Source organism: Euprymna scolopes, chromosome 1 (genome assembly GCF_053919585.1).
Source record: "Euprymna scolopes isolate OS-2025 chromosome 1, ASM5391958v1, whole genome shotgun sequence".
Taxonomy (NCBI): Eukaryota; Metazoa; Mollusca; class Cephalopoda; order Sepiida; family Sepiolidae; genus Euprymna; species Euprymna scolopes.
Window position 1 is genome coordinate 104,333,803 of NC_136482.1, and position 18,018 is coordinate 104,351,820.

Consider the following 18,018-nt stretch of genomic DNA (forward strand, 5'->3'; position numbering starts at 1 on the left):
ACAGTTCTTAAAAGAAAAAACTTGGGAGAGGGTGGCACCTCTACAATTTTTACGATAGACTATTCCTAACGTCAATTCCGGTAACCAGTTTCTGCTATCGATCATTGTGGACCTAAGACTCAAAGTGAGTGGGCCGTAAGCTTACTTTGTGCTTCCAGTTCAACGGAGTCGCACTCAGCCAATATAGTTCCTGTATTTTCTGTTAATATATGATTCATTTCACTGTTTCCAAGCCTTGTTCTTCTTTCAAAATTTAAATCACAACAACGTCAACAACAAATAATAATAATAATAATAATAATAATAATAATGATAATAATAATAATAATAATAATAATAATAACAACAATAACAATAATAATAATAATAATAACAGCAACAACAACAACAACAACAACAATAATAACAATAATAGTAATAATAATAACAGCAGCAGCAACAACAACAACCACAACTACAACAACAACAACAACAATAATAATAATAATAATAATAATAATAATAATAATAATAATAATAATAATATAACTTGGTACCAAAGAAAATTACCGTGAAGACATGTTTTTAATATGTGAATATTTTTGAAACATCCCGTAATTATTTGATTTGGGGTCGACTTCTTTGACTTTATGTTTAATTTCGTTATATTAAAAAAGAACTTGTTATATTGTTTCATAAAAGTGTACCTAAACTACGTGTGATGGGCTTATATTAATTGTTTAGTTAAAAAATGTTATGATAGGCTTATTGTTTAGTTAAAATGGTCAGTAGGCACTCTTGTTTGGTGCCGTGGTTCACTTTCAAAAGTTCACTTTCTAGGTCCCCTACTACAACTCTCCCTTTATTTCCTTCGTGAAATTGTTTGATAATTCCCATGAAGTGATCCAGGCATCCAAACACTTTAAGGAGTTTCCACAACATTTTTCGGTCAACCGTATCAAAAGCTTTGCGGAAGTCTACAAAGATTACGTATAGCTCTAAATACTGCTCAATGGCCTTTTATTAGATCTGCCTTAAGCTGAAGATCATATCTATTGTAGATCTTTCACACCTGAACCCGCACTGTGATTCGGTTAGGACCCTTTTCGCCAGTCTTGCTAGCCGAGCTTACATCACTTTAGCTATTATTTTCCCGGTAATTGTCAGCAAGGATATACCTCGATAGTTGCTGCAGTCCATGTGGTCAACTTTGTTTTTATAGATTGGAATGATCATGATTTTTGGAATTATTGTGGCAGCATTCCTTGTTTTCAGCATTAGTGAAGTTTTCTTATGAGTTGTTCTCCGCCGAACTTGAATACTTCAGCTGGCATACCATCAATTCCTAGAGATTTGTTCGGGTTAGGTTTGTTAAATGCTTCCCTTACTTCCAAAGAGTTGGTTCATCTGCTGGAGAAAGACTATTATGTGGCTTAAGATCTCCTCATTCGTATTTGATTCTACATTCATTAGGGTGCTGAAGTACTCTTGCCATCTTTAGAATTAACTGTTTTGGTTGAGTCAGTGTAGCGTTTCCATCCTATGATTAGAGAGTGTTAGTCATTTAGGCTCTGGGGCCATACACTTCTTATATATACATATTTTAGCGAAAGTATGACAGCACTAAAAAATTAATTATGTTGATTATAAGCAATGTCGTAGCAAATTTATTTATTATCGATGAAATTGTAATAGCATAGATATTATAATGCTGCTGCTGTTGATGGAAATAATTAAGTTTAATGAGCAAAAAACAAGACACAATTGAATATTTGATTGTTTAATCATTTCATACCCACAGTTTGCTAGCTACACATACATTTAGTTAGATTGGTACTTTAGATCTATCTATCTATCTATCTATCTATCTATCTATCTATCACTTTCGCCGCCTCCTCTCACTTTCTCTCCCTCCCTCCCTCTCTCTCTCTCTCTCTCTCTCATATATATATATATATATATATATATATATATATATATATATATATATATATATATATATATATAACAGAAAATAATATATACCCATAGAAAAAGTTTATTTAAATAAATATATAATTTAGAGAATAAAATAAAAATAAATGGTGACACATTTAATAACTGGTTGACATTCCCCTTGCTGTTATTAATGCTAGCACCCTTCTAGGCATGGCATTGATCAGTTGACGAATATCATCTTGAGGAATTTCGTGCTATGTCTGATGCAAAAATGCTAATAGTTCAAGCTTAGAAGATTGTTCATTTTTTTGCGAATGTTCCGGTCTAATATGCCTAAAAGGTTTCAGTTGGATTCATATCCAGGGGCTGACTTAGGTATAGAAGTTTATTAATCCCATTTTTGCTCAACTAATATTGTATCGCCTTAGCAGGGTGACATAAACAGGTTCATTTTACCACTTGGGAATATTGGTAGGAGTCCTTCATGTAAAATTGAAACATATTTAGAAGAATTGATGTTTCTTTCGAACTCCCCCAGATCCGTGCGACAGTGTCCCCAAATAGAACCCCATACCATAATCGAAAAAACTCACATGTTTCAGTGTTGGCTGCAGTCTTAAAGTCAAACTCTTGCTGAGGGAGCCTCCATACGCGTACACTTTCATTTTCGGAAAATAATGAAAATCGTGACTCATCAGAGAAAAGGACATTGGTCCAAAAGATGATAGGTCTCTCCATCATCTCACGAGCCCAATCTCTTCTGCACTTGATAATGACAGAGATTTCCTTCTCGTAACTCTACTATCGTAGCTTAACTTGTAAAGCTACCTGACATCTGTTGTGGGACTAACACCATCTTGCATTGCAATGTCAGAGGCTTTGAACCGAAGATCCTCTTCAGCATTTTCCCAAGAAAGATTTTTCAAATGGTCCGGGGCGACTTGGATGAGGTTTTGTGAACTCTTAGGCTTCTCTTGTGAATTGTACGATCAGTCTATTAACAGTGGAAAGGGGCATTGAAAGATTTCCTACTATTTTGCGTTGACTAAGACCAATTTTATGTTCACCAACGATTCGTCCTCGTAGAAATTCTGATAGCTCTGATGTTCTTTTTTGCTCGTAGCATGCTTCAATGTTGTTAGCTGAAATTTTAATGATATGCTCTAAGTTATTTCAGCACTAGTCTTATCTATAAATATAAATAAGCATATATTAATCTTAAGAAAAAAATTTAACAGTGTCTATTCTTTTCTGTCATGTCTGTAGATATACATATATATGTATATATATATATATATATATATATATATTCTACTATTATATAAAAGAACTTTGTCTGTGTTTCTGGGTATATGTGTGTCTCTGAGTTCGTTTCCTACGGACTCGAAAACGGCTGAATAATTAAAAAAAAATTCACATAGAGGTACTTTATGAGTATGGCAACGATCTTGGGGTTTGTGTCGGAATGTCTTCGATAAGTATCGATAATTGATAATCGAAATAATCTGATGAAAAAAGGATCAAGCGATTTTAACCAAAAATGAACATCTTATACAGTCTCAGATCACAAGCGCGTTCGAGAAGTTTTATTACCACACAAGCCGAAAGGTGCAACATATAAAATTAACAGTAGGTCTTAGATATGGCAATGGTGCGTTTGAAATGAATGTTTCTGTTTAAAGCACAATTTCACAAGGATACTTGACTTTTTAATTTTAAACTTTAATTCAAGCTATTATCATCGCACAAACAGTAATGCCAGGCATATAAAATCAACAGTAGGTTCTTTGGTATAACAAAGGCGTTTTCAAAATGAATGTTTCTATTGAGAGCACAATTGAAGAATGATACTTGACTTTTGCATTTTAAACTTTAATGCAAGCCATTATATATAAGATAATTTTATAAAATCAACAGTAAGTTTTCTATAGTGCAATGTAGACTGCGATATATTGTTATCTTAGTCACTGCAAGAGGCATGTGAAGCCTCCATTCAGGTGCATCGCGATGGGTTCCCAATTAGAGCAGGCAATCAATCGATTTGATTAAAAAATGAATTATTTCATTGATTTCGATGACAATAAAAATATGGGAGTCTGAAACATTAGTTGATCATCATTCAATCCTGGGAAACGCCAAGTCGCCCTGCTAGTAATGATATTAACACGGAAACAATTTTCTGCTTTTTTACCTGTTACCAGATTCGAGAAATCAAAGAGAGACGCCGCTACAAAGCAACAAAAACTAAATTACATTCATGCAGACGTGTAAAACCAATTAAAATATAGAACCAATGAGAAAAAAATGTGGGTGTAGTCGAATCTAATTACTTGGTTTCACATTACAGCGTGGCAATCCCAGCGTCATCATTAAATAACACGAACGAGTTATAACATGAATATGTATAGAGTGGAGTAAATAAAATTAAAAAAAAAGCAACAACAGTTTTTGCACAATTGGAGTGGTGCTCCCCACCTTTTTTTCTTGTTTTTAATGAATTAATATAAACTGTAAGAGAAACAAAGTATTGTGTTATTCAAGCTTACAGTAAAATGATGCTCTAATGGAAACACTCGTAACATTTAGAAGTTAGAAATTTAAAAATATATTTTATATGTGCATCATTTTTCCATTGATTGTACGATGATGTAGAACTTTAAAATGTGACCCGAATTGCAAAATATTTAGAATGTATATACTATATGTGATCAATTTATGGAAAACTCAAACAGAAGGTCTGGCAAAATAAAGACCTGACTTTCAGAACTAAATGCTTGGTGTACCGCGCCATCGTCCTCTCGTCACTCTTATACGGTGCAGAAACTTGGCCAGCGTACAAACTGGTAGCCCGCAAGCTCAACACCTATATAATGAGACGCCTCCGGCAGATTTTAAATGTCAAGTGGTATGACTTTGTCAGCAACAGGGAGATCCTATCACAAGCCAACCTCCCAAGCATGTATGACCTGCTCATCCGGAAAAACCTAAGATGGGCCGGGCACGTAAACAGAATGGAGAACTCCCGACTACCAAAGCAGATACTGTTTTCACAACTGGATGATGGGGTACGAGGCATAGGCAGACCTAAGCTCAGGTTTCGTGACACCGTCAAACGAAATCTAAAGGACAGGTTGATCCCTACTGGAAGCTGGCAGACGCTCAGTCGCGACCGTGACAAGTGGAGAATGATGGTTCACATGAAGTCGTCTTCGGACACGAAGGACAGCACATGAATGAAAATGAAATTTATGTAGTAAAAAAAAACCTTTGAGCAACAAACTTAATTATCTTAGCTTTTACATAATAACTAGCAGGCCGCCTGAAGTTACCCGTTCGCAAAATACGCATAAATATTATACTTTAATTGATGTGGAATTCTTATCTATTATAAACAAGAATTCCGTAGGTATTAACCGTAACGTTAAATGTATTTAAAAAATGAAGTAAACAAAAACGGAAATAAACTACGACATGTGCGTCGGGGTATTATGTGAGTAGAGCCATAAAAACAATCTAAAAACAGTGAGCGAAGGTTGACACAATGTTTAAAATGTGTTTTAAAACTTTCTTACATGTAACATAATGTGTACGATTCGCGCATGCGCGCTCGTGAAGCAGTTTTGACAAATATATAAAAATCCGATAGCCTGCAAGTACCATTTTTCAATTTTGACTCCCTTATCATCCTTTTTTTTTCGGGTGAAAACCGATTCAAAAGTTTTACACGTGTCGGAATGACCTATAAACCAAATTCCAAGTCTGTAGATAAAAAAAATTGTGAAGTGTTCCCCCCACACATTCTCAAACTATGCATAAATATTATATTAATTAATGCAAATTTCTTATTTATTATGAAATAGAAAATATCGTAGGTCTTAAATATAACGTTAAAGTCATTTAAAAAAAGAAATAAAAAATAGAAGTTTTTTTCTAAACAGCTCACTTCTTGTAAGTAAAAAGAAATACTCGATGTAAGATCGTAACCAGAAATTAAAGACTGAGTCGAGTACCATAACCATTGGACTAACTTAGCACGTTCTTAAAAAAATATTTTAAAACCTACTTATTCCTTACATGAATAATCTCTCATGTGACGTTTCACACATGCGCATTCGAGAAACAATTGACACACAGATAAAAATCCGATGACCTCCCTTAACGTGACAATTTTTTAATTTTGACCCCTAAGCAGCCATATTTTTCGGATGAAAACCGATTAAATGTTTTCTACATGTCTGAATATCCTATATACACACTTTCAAGTCAATAGATAGGACATTCGTTGAGTATATAGATTGAGAATTATCCTCACGCACATTCACATACACCCCCCCATATATATATATATATATATATATATATAGTTAGTAAGTTATAAAATATATATGGCGATTAAGCTACACTAACTATTCCGCGTTTCATCCACTCTAGGACTCTTCAGGCTTCTGAGGAGTCCTAGAGTGGATGAAACGCGGAATAGTCAGTGTAGCTTAATCGACATATATATTTTATAACTTATTAACTAGCTCTACCTACGTATTCAACACTTTTGAAGTAAATACTTAAAGTTTACGCATACATTTATACTTTCGTATATTAATTTTATGTGAGTAAATGAAATAGTTATATATATATATATTTATATATATATATATATATATATATATATATATATAGAGAGAGAGAGAGAGAGAGAGATGATAATTACATATTAATATTCTCCAGCGACAATTAAATTAGATTTACATAGGAATGGGACCCACCAAATAAAACGCGTGTTTTTAAAACCAAATTAATATGCTTGTCATTCTCAAAATTGGTTCATACCAGTTTTGGAGAACGTTAAGAGCGGTGTGCCACCAAAATCTATTTACATTTTCTTTCTTTTAATTTAATGAATTAATATCGATTAGGTGACACACTTTCAGATCATAGTAAAAAATTCTTTGAAAAAATGTTTTATTTTCAAAGCTTCCGGCTTGCATTTTAGGTAGCTTCAGTCGATTCTACAATTATAGATGATTATTATTTCGGAAATCATAAGGTGAGTCGGAATTCTCCCGAAATATGAAGACGCCTTTTCTTAAAATAAATTTTAAAATTGAACATTTCTTTCTGTTAGGATTACTACTTAAACAATTATTTATTAAAACATATTTTTTAGAACTTATTACAAACTGGAACTATACAAGCACTTTAAATAGCTAATTCACCGTTTAAACAAATCAACATTTGATTTTGTAATTTCATTATTTTAACCAGACATAAAAAAAGAAAAAAAAAAGAAAATAAGAAAGTATTGGTTTTTTGATTTTGATGGGTATTTTCTAGCTTCACATTTTATATTTGTAGAATTCATGAGGTATTTTTGTTCACATTACGATAGAACTAACAGACACACATATATGTATAAGAGATGCAACTATTTGCACTCTAGAATCATACTATATAATACTATCTAAAGATAACTTATTAAATAAAAGACAGGAAGTGGTCCAAAAATGTATGCAAAGAGCCAAATATATAATATCCCGTCTAAGGCCGTTCTTTGTAGCTCGAATGACATAAATACTTAATATATATATATTTCCTCCTATAGTAGACAACACGCTATGCAACATACAAATATCCATGCGTGATGTCGCCAAGCTAATCAAAAACCTTGATTCCAGTAAAGCAACTGGCCCTGACTACATTCCAATTATAGTGTTGAAAAAGCTTCAACCAGAACTTACCCCCATACTTACAAAACTGTTTAAGCGTTGCTTTGAGGAGAAGTGCTTCCCAACACCCTGGAAAACCTCATCAATATGCCCTGTATTTAAGAATTCAGGTGATAAGTCATCTCCCTCTCAGTACAGATCAATAAGTCTCCTGTGTGTCATGAGTAAGTTGCTGGAATCCATATTAAATAAAGACGTAGTCAACCACCTCAGCAGAAATAACCTTCTTAGTGACATGCAATATGGTTTCCGTTGTGCTATATCTACAGCAGATGTGCTAACGCTTATATCTCATGAATCTCACGACAAAGGCTTCCTCTCTAGGGCAATTGCTCTTGACATATCAAAGGCCTTCGATAATGTATGGCACAAAGGCCTACTTCACAATATTCCCAGTTATGGTATAACTGGAAATGTTTTTTCAATTATTAAATCATTTCTCTCTTATAAGCACAGGAAAGTAAATCATTCGTTTACATCTGTCCTGATGACACAACCATCAATGGCAACACATCAAAGGCCGTAAATGACAAAGTTCTCTCTGGTTCTATCTCTGATCTTGAGCGCGTGGTACAGTGGAGGAAGGTGACTGGTTACTTTTAATTCATCTAAAACAAAGCTCCTATCTTTACATCATCAACGCTTTGATCCTCATCTGGCATCAATTGAAATGGATGGCTCTCGTTTTTGGAAGGCTCCATGTTTTGAAAAGCTTCTGGGATTAACCTTCACTCCTGATCTGAAATGGAACACGTACATCGAGTCTGTTGCCAAGGTCACTGGAAAAATGGTGGGATCCTTCTACTGCTCTAGAAGACATCTCACTGCTGATGCAATTCTCTATCTATATAAAAGCCAAGTACGTCCAAGGATGGGGTACTGCTGTCACATCTGGGCAAGAGCTACTAAAAACAGCATATCCTGCCTTGACAGAGTACAAAATAGACTTTGTAGCCTAGTGGGGGATGCCCTTTTTTCTTCCCTGCAACCTCTCTCCCACCGAAGAGTCATTGCGGGCCTGTCTTTGTTTTATCGTTATTTCCATGTCAAGTGCTCGTCTGAGCTCCAATCTCTGGTCGCCCCTCGCCAATCTTTCACGAAAAACACCCATCCAGCTGAAACCACTGTCAATAATTTTCCCCACCCGTGTGCCTAAATCAAAACGTAGATTCCATGAACAAAGCTTCTTTCTTAGAAGTGCACGCCTGTGGAACTCTTTTCCGTTTGCCTGTTTCCCACCTAACAACAACTTGGATGTCTTCAAAAAATTCCTGATAAACCGCCCCCTTAAGTAAGACACTTTATCAAATCTCCATTACTAACGATTAACGCGATAGTATCCCATTACTTACTGTACACGCAATAACCCTTATCCCCGAGTGGCTTCCGGACCTTGATAAGTGGTGACTACCATGTAAAAAGAATATAATTAAAAAATAAGGGGGTGCTGGAAGGGAAAATACTTTAATAAAATAATGTAAATAAAATATTTCTAGTACATGTTCTCTTAATTATCTCAGCAGAAATTCCAAATAATAAAATTTAACGAGTAATGATTAGATTATTAAATAGTAACATATAAAAAATAAACAAAGGAAAAAGAGATATAGACAAAATATATCAGACGATGGAAAAGCTTCATTGTTTGTAGAAAATAATGCCAATTACGTACGATTATTTAAGTAAAGAAAACAATCTCAACTTAGTTTTATATGTTTAGTTTTCTTAGTGGTAAATAAATGGTTAAGTTTTAAGCATGATATTGTTTGGTAAGTTAATAACAAAAAATATAAAACTGTAATACAGCATAATTACATTGGCACATCCATTCTCACTAGATCACAGAAGCCACGTTGAGCCTTGCCAGTGCCAGATAGGTGACTATTTGAGAATATTGGGCGCTGTATGTGGGACGTCGACATATCCTTGTAAGAACTACAAAAAAAAAAAAAACTAACGTTGTCATCTATGACAGGAATATTCATGCGACTGAGGACGATTTGTGAGTTTGATATTCTCATAAAGGGGCCTCCTTCAGAAGAAACCAGTTCAACCTATCTAAGCTCAATGGTGCTGGCAAAAGGGATGCACAAAATGTCGAAATGGCATTTTTAGACACTTTTAAATTTGAATAATCAGTTTAAAAAGGGTTCAAGAAATCCTGACATCGATAAGCACATCGGACCGAAGGTAATGATTCGAAATGTGCTCTTAGTTTGACTCTTATGGCAACCATTTAACTGGATACGGATCACCTTTGACTTATTTTCCGGCCCTTTAACCAAACAGTCAATTTAACAGCTATAGATCTAGCCGAGAAATAAATACTATTTATAGCATGAAGCCGTCTTAATAGTATTCAACATGTCACTTGGGCAGCAAACCCGCATTTTTAGATAAGATTAGGCATAATGTTTCGCTGTATCACAGATCTACAGCCATACAACTATCTAGTCAATAGTTGGCAATTATACACACTGAGCTATGGGACAAATGCTTGTAAATAATATTTATCCGCGTAAGGGGTCTAATATGGTAATTCACAGACAGACTGTCCCGCTGTATCACAACTTTTAATAGCAACTAGACATGCGCCTCTTCCAAACCAGGAATCGAACTTACAACCATCTAGTCGATAATCGGAAGTTTTACTCACTGGACTGCGGGATTAGTGCTCCTAAATATAACTTTATATAAAATTGACCGCAATTTGTTTATTTACAAACAAAGAGTTTTCTAAGTAAGCAGCATTCGATATAATATAACGACAGTAGTCTATTCTCGAAAAGGGGCTTAAATATTAAACCACACACAAACTGTTGATAGTTGGCAGTTCTATTTACTTAGCTACGGGATTGGCGGTCGTAAATGATATCTACAATATATATATATATATATATATATATATATATATATATATATATATATATATATATATATTAAATATAATGGGCGGAAGTCTCTCGAGAGCTCTTTCAGCTATCATCTCATCAGTAGAAAATCGATAGCGTAAAAATAATACTATGTCGAAAGTAAAGAGTTCTGATGGGGAACTATTCAATGTGCCAAAAATTACAGGGACACTAACCCGTGCTGTGCCAATAGATATAAAATTGAATGGTTCGAGGTGCTACATAGAGCGGACTCCAGAAACCATTTAAAGAATTTGGAGTCCGTCTCTATTGCGGTGCGGAAACCTTCTTTGTGCCGACAGAAAGAAACATCTAATGCATTGTTTCTCTTTGGGGAACTTTGAATCTTTTCTCCCGTTTTTTCCCCTTGTTTTTGCCATTATTTTAATCGTTTTTTAAACGTTAATAAACTTTATTTTAGTTTCCCTGTAATTTTTGGCACATTCAATAGTTCCCCTATCAGAACTCTTTACTTTCAACATAGTATTATTATTTTACGCTATCGATTTTCTCCTGATGAGATGATAGCTGAAAGAGCTCTCGAGAGACTTCCGCCCGTTATATTTAAAAACTTTATTTAAATTCGGTACCTCTGAACATTTATATATATATATATATATATATATATATATATATATATATATATATAATCTTATTTTTTTTCCAGAGGTTAAGTAACCATTGAAGTGTAACGAGGTTTATACAATGAATGCTCAACAGCGAAGTAAAGCACAGTATACTCTTTATTTGTTTTTACATAAGCAGTAATATGTTGCTACACAGTTATGAGTATGTTTCCGTCAGCTAGTAAAATAACAGGCGATACAACTTATACGAAAACAACCTTTGCAAAGAAAATATCGGATCTTCATCGTAACAGGGAGTAAATATCAGGAAGTTCCGTCAAATGTTGTGAAAAATAAGATTTGGTTGCATGTAAATAAAATTCAATAGGGGTGCGAATTTAAGTCTGTGTTTAGATAAAGGAAAAAACGAAGAGTTAAAGATCGAGATAGAGATAATGGAAGACTAGTAAGAATTGTATTCGTATGCATGTGTGATGGCCGCCCTAAATCTTAAACATACTAGTGTGAATAGGTTCAATTAGTAGGGGAATGTGAATTTGAGATATCTATACTAAAAGGGGTTAAATGATATTAACTCCCTGTGACGAGGAAGACTTGATATTTTCATTGCAAACTTTGCTTTTGTATATAGAGGTATCTAGTTACTGGTAACTAGCTGAGCGAAACAAGCTCATGACTGTGAAGCATCATATTACTACTTATCTATATAATACTAAAACTCTGTCGTTCTTGGTTGTTTGCTTGTTTGCTTGCGCACTATCCTCCTCCTACTAGTATGCCTCCTCTTCTTGCTACTACTATTACTTCTCCTCTTTACAACTACTACGCCTCCTCTTCCTTCTCTTACTACTACTACTACTACTACTACTACTACTACTACTACTACTACTACTACAACGTTTCCTCTTCCTTATCCTACTATTACTACTGCTGGTTATAATTCAATGGCTGTAAGTTTTTTTTTAAATAAACAATTATAAACAGAATGACTCATAGAAATCTATCCATATTCGTTTTTTCATTTTATATACTTTCATAGAAATGTTTCTGTTATGTCACAAAAAAACTATTTTCTTTACGTCACAAGGGTCATGCTCATACATTAATTTCATAGCTAATATAACATACTGACCCCTTAGGAGATGTTCTGCAACTATTCTGTATTACAACTATACTGTCGCAATTTTCTCACAAATAAATAAACTTTGACCAGTTGGCAACGTATTTATTTTACTGTGTACGTTTTCAGCGGCCTATTTTTTGCGTTTTAAATTATCCAAATAAACAATTGTTAATACTTTCTGCATTTTTATTTGCATCGTTCATTTCCGTATTACGTTTAAGTTATTTTAACGCAATTTTCTTATAAATACATCTACTATTTTACAAGGTATTGTTTTACTGTGTACGTTTTCAGCGACCCCAACAATCCATAAATGACATTTTTCACTCCAGATTTTTTTAAAAAAATATGCTTTTTGAGTATATGCCTGGAATCATGTTAAAAATAATATATCGGTAGCTTTAGCCATATAAGAAATATTTGTTTTTATAACTTTGTTAAAAAAAAACATTATATATATATATATATATATATATATATATATATATATATAATGGGCCAACAACCAGCAGTCGTATCAATCACATTTATTGGATTTATTAAATGTTGCTATAATTTCTCAACACTGAGTGACTCAACGGGCCACGAGTTGTCTAGTATATATATATATATATATATATATATATATATATATATATATATATATATTTATATATATATAAATCAGTTACGACCCAGTTTAAAATATAGCTTTTGGAAATCTGTTATGAATCAGTTTAAATATTGTTTTCGGAAATTTGTTACGCTTTAAATACTGTTTCTGTTGAGCTGTTACACCCCAAATTTAAATATCACATTTGTCGGTTTGTCACATTTCAGTTTTAATTATTATTCCTGTCAGTTGGTCACATTTAAAAAAAAAATATTATTCTCGCGAGTCGGTCACGTTTAAATTATAATATTATTTAATAAGTTGGTTGCTCTTCAAAATTATATATCATTTTTGTGATTCAGTATGGAATGAACGCTTGTACTTAAAATATCATATCATAAATCCGTCAGACTTCGATTTGAAATATAATCATATAATTTTAACTATCAATTTTCGTGAGTCGGAGACGTTTCAGTTTTAAATATCATTTTTATGAGTCAGACACACATCTGTTTTTATATCATTTCCATGAGTCTGTCACGCTGAACTTTTAAATATTATTTTCAACGGGAGAAACGCTGCAGGAGCAAGATCCGGAAAGCCTCAGCAGCCGTACATGACGTGACTTTTAACTGCAGCCGCTGTGGTCAAACCTGCTTGTCCCGCCTGCAGTCGACGTGAACAGCCCCTTCATAGGATCTTCGTTCGCGAAATCAAGCTAAGAAGATAATATTATAATATAAAAATTGCTTGGGCGTTGAAACCGGCAATCCGGTTTACGACTTCCGGTTTCCAAAATTCTGCGCATGCATAAATAAATAATAACAAAGCTTTATAACTTTTTTTTAAATAATTTACTTGGCTGGTCTTCTTTTTATTTTTTATTTATTTTAAAATAAATTTATATATTTATTTGTCTACACTCCTAACATTAAACACACACACACATGTATATATATATATAATTATAAAACTCAAATTACATTGTAACGAGTGTTGTAACACAGCATCCTGTTTACGACTTCCAGTTGCGCATGTGTACATAAAAATAAACCCATAACAGCGTAAACAAATAAACACAGATCGCTACTTTTGCAGAATCTGACCTGCGCACTGAAATATTAACGTTATTATTTCGAAATTATTATTTAATATGGTAACGGTGAGGATGTGTTGCAACTATTCTGTATTACAACTATACTGTCGCAATTTTCTTACAAATAAATCTTTGACCCGTTAACAACGTATTGTTTTACTGTGTACGTTTTCAGCGTACCAATTGTTTATTTCGCGTTTAAATTATCTAAATAATTGTTAATACTTTCAGCATTTTTACATCGTTCATTTCCGATTACGGTTAAGTTATTTACAAATAAATCTATTTTAATTTTTGACAACCAGAAGAGCATTTTACAACGTATTGTTTTACTGTGTACGTTTTCAGCGTCCCAATTGTTTTTTTGTCGCGTTTAAATTAAACGATATATCAAAATTTACCTATAAGTATGGCAAACCACTTATAATTTACCTATAAGTATGGCAAACCACTTATAATTCAATGGCTGGAAGTTTTTTTTTTCAAAAATAAACAATTATAAACAGAATGACTCATAGAAATCTATCCATATTCTTTTTTTCATTTTAATATACTTTCATAGAAATGTTTCTGTTATGTCACAAAAAACTATTTTCTTTACGTCACAAGTGTCATGCTCATACATTAATTCCATAGCTAATATAACATACTGGCCCCTTAGGGGATGTGTTGCAACTATTCTGTATTACAACTATACTGTCGCAATTTTCTCACAAATAAATAAACTTTGACCAGTTGACAACGTATTTTCTTTTTACTGTGTACGTTTTCAGCGGCCTAATTTTTTTTTTGCGTTTTAAATTATCCAAATAAACAATTGTTAATACTTTCTGCATTTTTTTTACATCGTTCATTTCCGTATTACGTTTAAGTTATTTAAACGCAATTTTGTTACAAATAAATCTACTATTTTACAATGTAAATAGATAATAGGTAACTTTACACGAATAAGGAGGATTTTTTTTTTGTTTGAGTGATCCGTCTGATTTTTCATTTTTATATACTTTCATAGAAATGTTTCTGTTATGTCAAAAATAAAAATTATTTTCTTTATGTTACAAGTGTCACGCTCGGATCACGGGTAGTCTAGTCTAGTCTAGTATATATATATATATATATATATATATATATATATATATATATATATTTATATATATATATGTGTGTGTGTATGCGCGCGCGTGTATTTATGATGTCATAATTGTAGTAATTCTCCTTCCATATGAATCAGCATAGCATAGCTTCGACATGCTTAATGCTGTCGTTTGCATTGCCTTTTCCGGTTGTTTCTAAAATAATGTAGTTACAAGAGGGACTACGTGAAGGTTGGCAACGTCCATGGTGAAAGTGGTGCTATGGTACCGACTGGATTCGAACTTGTCACACCCAGATTGAAATTCGTTGGCATCCACTTCATCACACCCTAACCTTCGATATATGTAATTATAAATAATGTTTTGATTAGCTTTACGGTTGCTATATGGCTTGCAAAGTGCACTGTTACATTGTGTCATATCAACCCTTAAGTACATATCTGTCAGACGCCCCACACCCCCTGTGAGCCGGCTAGCTCTGTTCGGTCATTTATATCTGATTCTTCTCCGCAAGGAAATGTTCTCATGTGCCCAGTCATAGAAACGCTAAATCCTATGTGTTTCTTTGATACAGTTAAGTTCATTGGATTACGACACAGTAGTTCAGAAACGGTTCGCCAAGTTGTCTTCGCTAACCACTACGTCCTCGTCGGGTTGGGTCAGCCTTTAAAACGCATTCTGGTTCTTTTGCCCCAAGAACAAAACTGACTAAACGTTCCAAGATCGTTCCTAGTCCTCTGATTCTGTGACGTCACAATTAGGCGATAAATCACGCCATGTTAAATGAGTAGCAAGTACTCGTCATCATATCTATAGTGTGACACCATTGTCAAAACAAGCTTGCAGATGTGTTTTGGATGTATGTGAATTCAATGACTCCGTTTCTAAACTCAATGATGTCCGTTTCTAAATCTATATATTTCCTAATTTCCGCTTGCTCGCCATTGTAGGGACCCATTCTGTCACAGTACTTGACATCCTATCTACACAAACAACGATTTAGTAGAAAATCATAGGACGACGTATTCTGTCGGGGATTTATGCTCAGTAATTTCTATTTCGTTTCATCTGTATAAGTCATGACCCAATCAACCAGATATAAATTATAATTAAAAAAAAAAACTAGATCAGTAAGCGAAAAAGTTTCATAGTTTGATTGTCAATCACGGGTGGTGTGAAAGCAATCAAGTTATCAAAACACCTTATTGCATTCTTTCTCTGACTTTTTATACGCATATACCTCAGTGAAACCAACGTGTAGTCATATAAATTAATGTCTATATCTTCATAGCTACGCACAAATATGGTGCGTGAATGTGTTAGTTTTTCTGTATAAACGATTATTTGTGATTCAAAGTGTAAACACGCACACACAGATACTTCCATAACAATAAGGTTAAACATATTTGTATTTCTAATAAGACAAATAGAAAAAAGAGTGATACGTTGTATCAGCCATTGGATTCGGGATAAGATTGTCCGGATAAGGAAAAAGTGAGTTTGCAAAACCAACTTAAAATATAAAATCCTAAATCAATCTCTTTGTGTTCATTATATCTCTTCTCACTCTGGCTTCTTTCTCTCCTGTATCTCTCTACCTCTATCTGCCTCTTTTTTAAATCTCTAAATAATGTTAAATAGGATAAAATAAGTATAAATGGTGTTTTATATGAATGAATTGATTCTATTTTTTTAATAGTGTCGAATTATTTTTATAGTCAGAATTCTTTCTGGAGAGACATCAGTTACTTACACGAGATGGACCACGTGAACATTGCCAACATCTTAAGTGATATGATTTTGTGGAACGAGCTCAATTCGAACCTGGCATACCCAGTTCATCTGTCAATAGCCACTGTTATCTTCCAAGAGGGATACGAAAGAACATATAGTGAGAAAGTAGGAAAGCAATACTTAGCATGTTAAAAATCGATGGACCATTTGTCGGGTCAACTTTAAATTACGACCCATTAGAATCATTAAAATGTAACTAATTTTTAACATAAACCGATGCCAATATTGAGAAACATTTAAACATGCATTTTGTGCAATTAAAATTTGTAGGGAAAAAATTAGAGAAATAAACAATGATCAAGTCAGCTTTATTAGAATAATAGACTACATATTATTTCATGCCCTGATGGCTTGCATGGAATGGTCATTATTGCTTCGATTTTAAGAGTGACTGGCTTGTGTCCTTTTATCTTCATGATTCACAGTAGAGATTAGCGGAGAAGGCCACCATTCTCAAATGTTGAGCTTATCATTAAATCTATAACTAGCTGACTCGTATTCCGACGTTGCCCAAGATCATACATTAACGTAAGAAATTCTGTGCGAAACCTTCAATGACCAGCGCGAACACAAAACATATAACAAGAATTTTAATCTATTTTTGTCGATGCTACGCATTATCACTATATCTATAATATGAGATGTATTCGAAAATTTCTTTTAGATTATAAGACCCATGCACCTTAATTAAGAATTCTTTTACTAACAGGTCATTGCTCATCAAATCCCAAAGTCATTCGAGAATAAGGGTCAATGTTTTGTGTCATTTGGATAGATAGAGTAACATACGATACTGGGTCTGGATAGAATTTGATTACTTCAGAGAACAACTCAACAAGAACTTATTTACATTAGACTTGAAAGCAACCACGCCGTAGTAAGCTGGAAAGTTGCAGTATTGTATTTAACAGACGGGAAAATATTAGATAGAAACTACTCCGCTTAGGTCCAAGTCAACAAAGGAAAATAATTCTTTATAGCGGTTGAAGTTAGACGACATAAGTGTAAGTGCTCTGCAGAGGAATCAAAGTTTGTTGAACAACTATGTGAAAATAAATACTATGTAAAAGAAAGGTGATCAACGTTTCTTCTGTGAGAAAGCGACTACATGAACGAGAAGAGAATATTTCAACTAGATTTAGAAGCCGATTTTGTATTCTGTCAAGTCAGGAGGTATTGC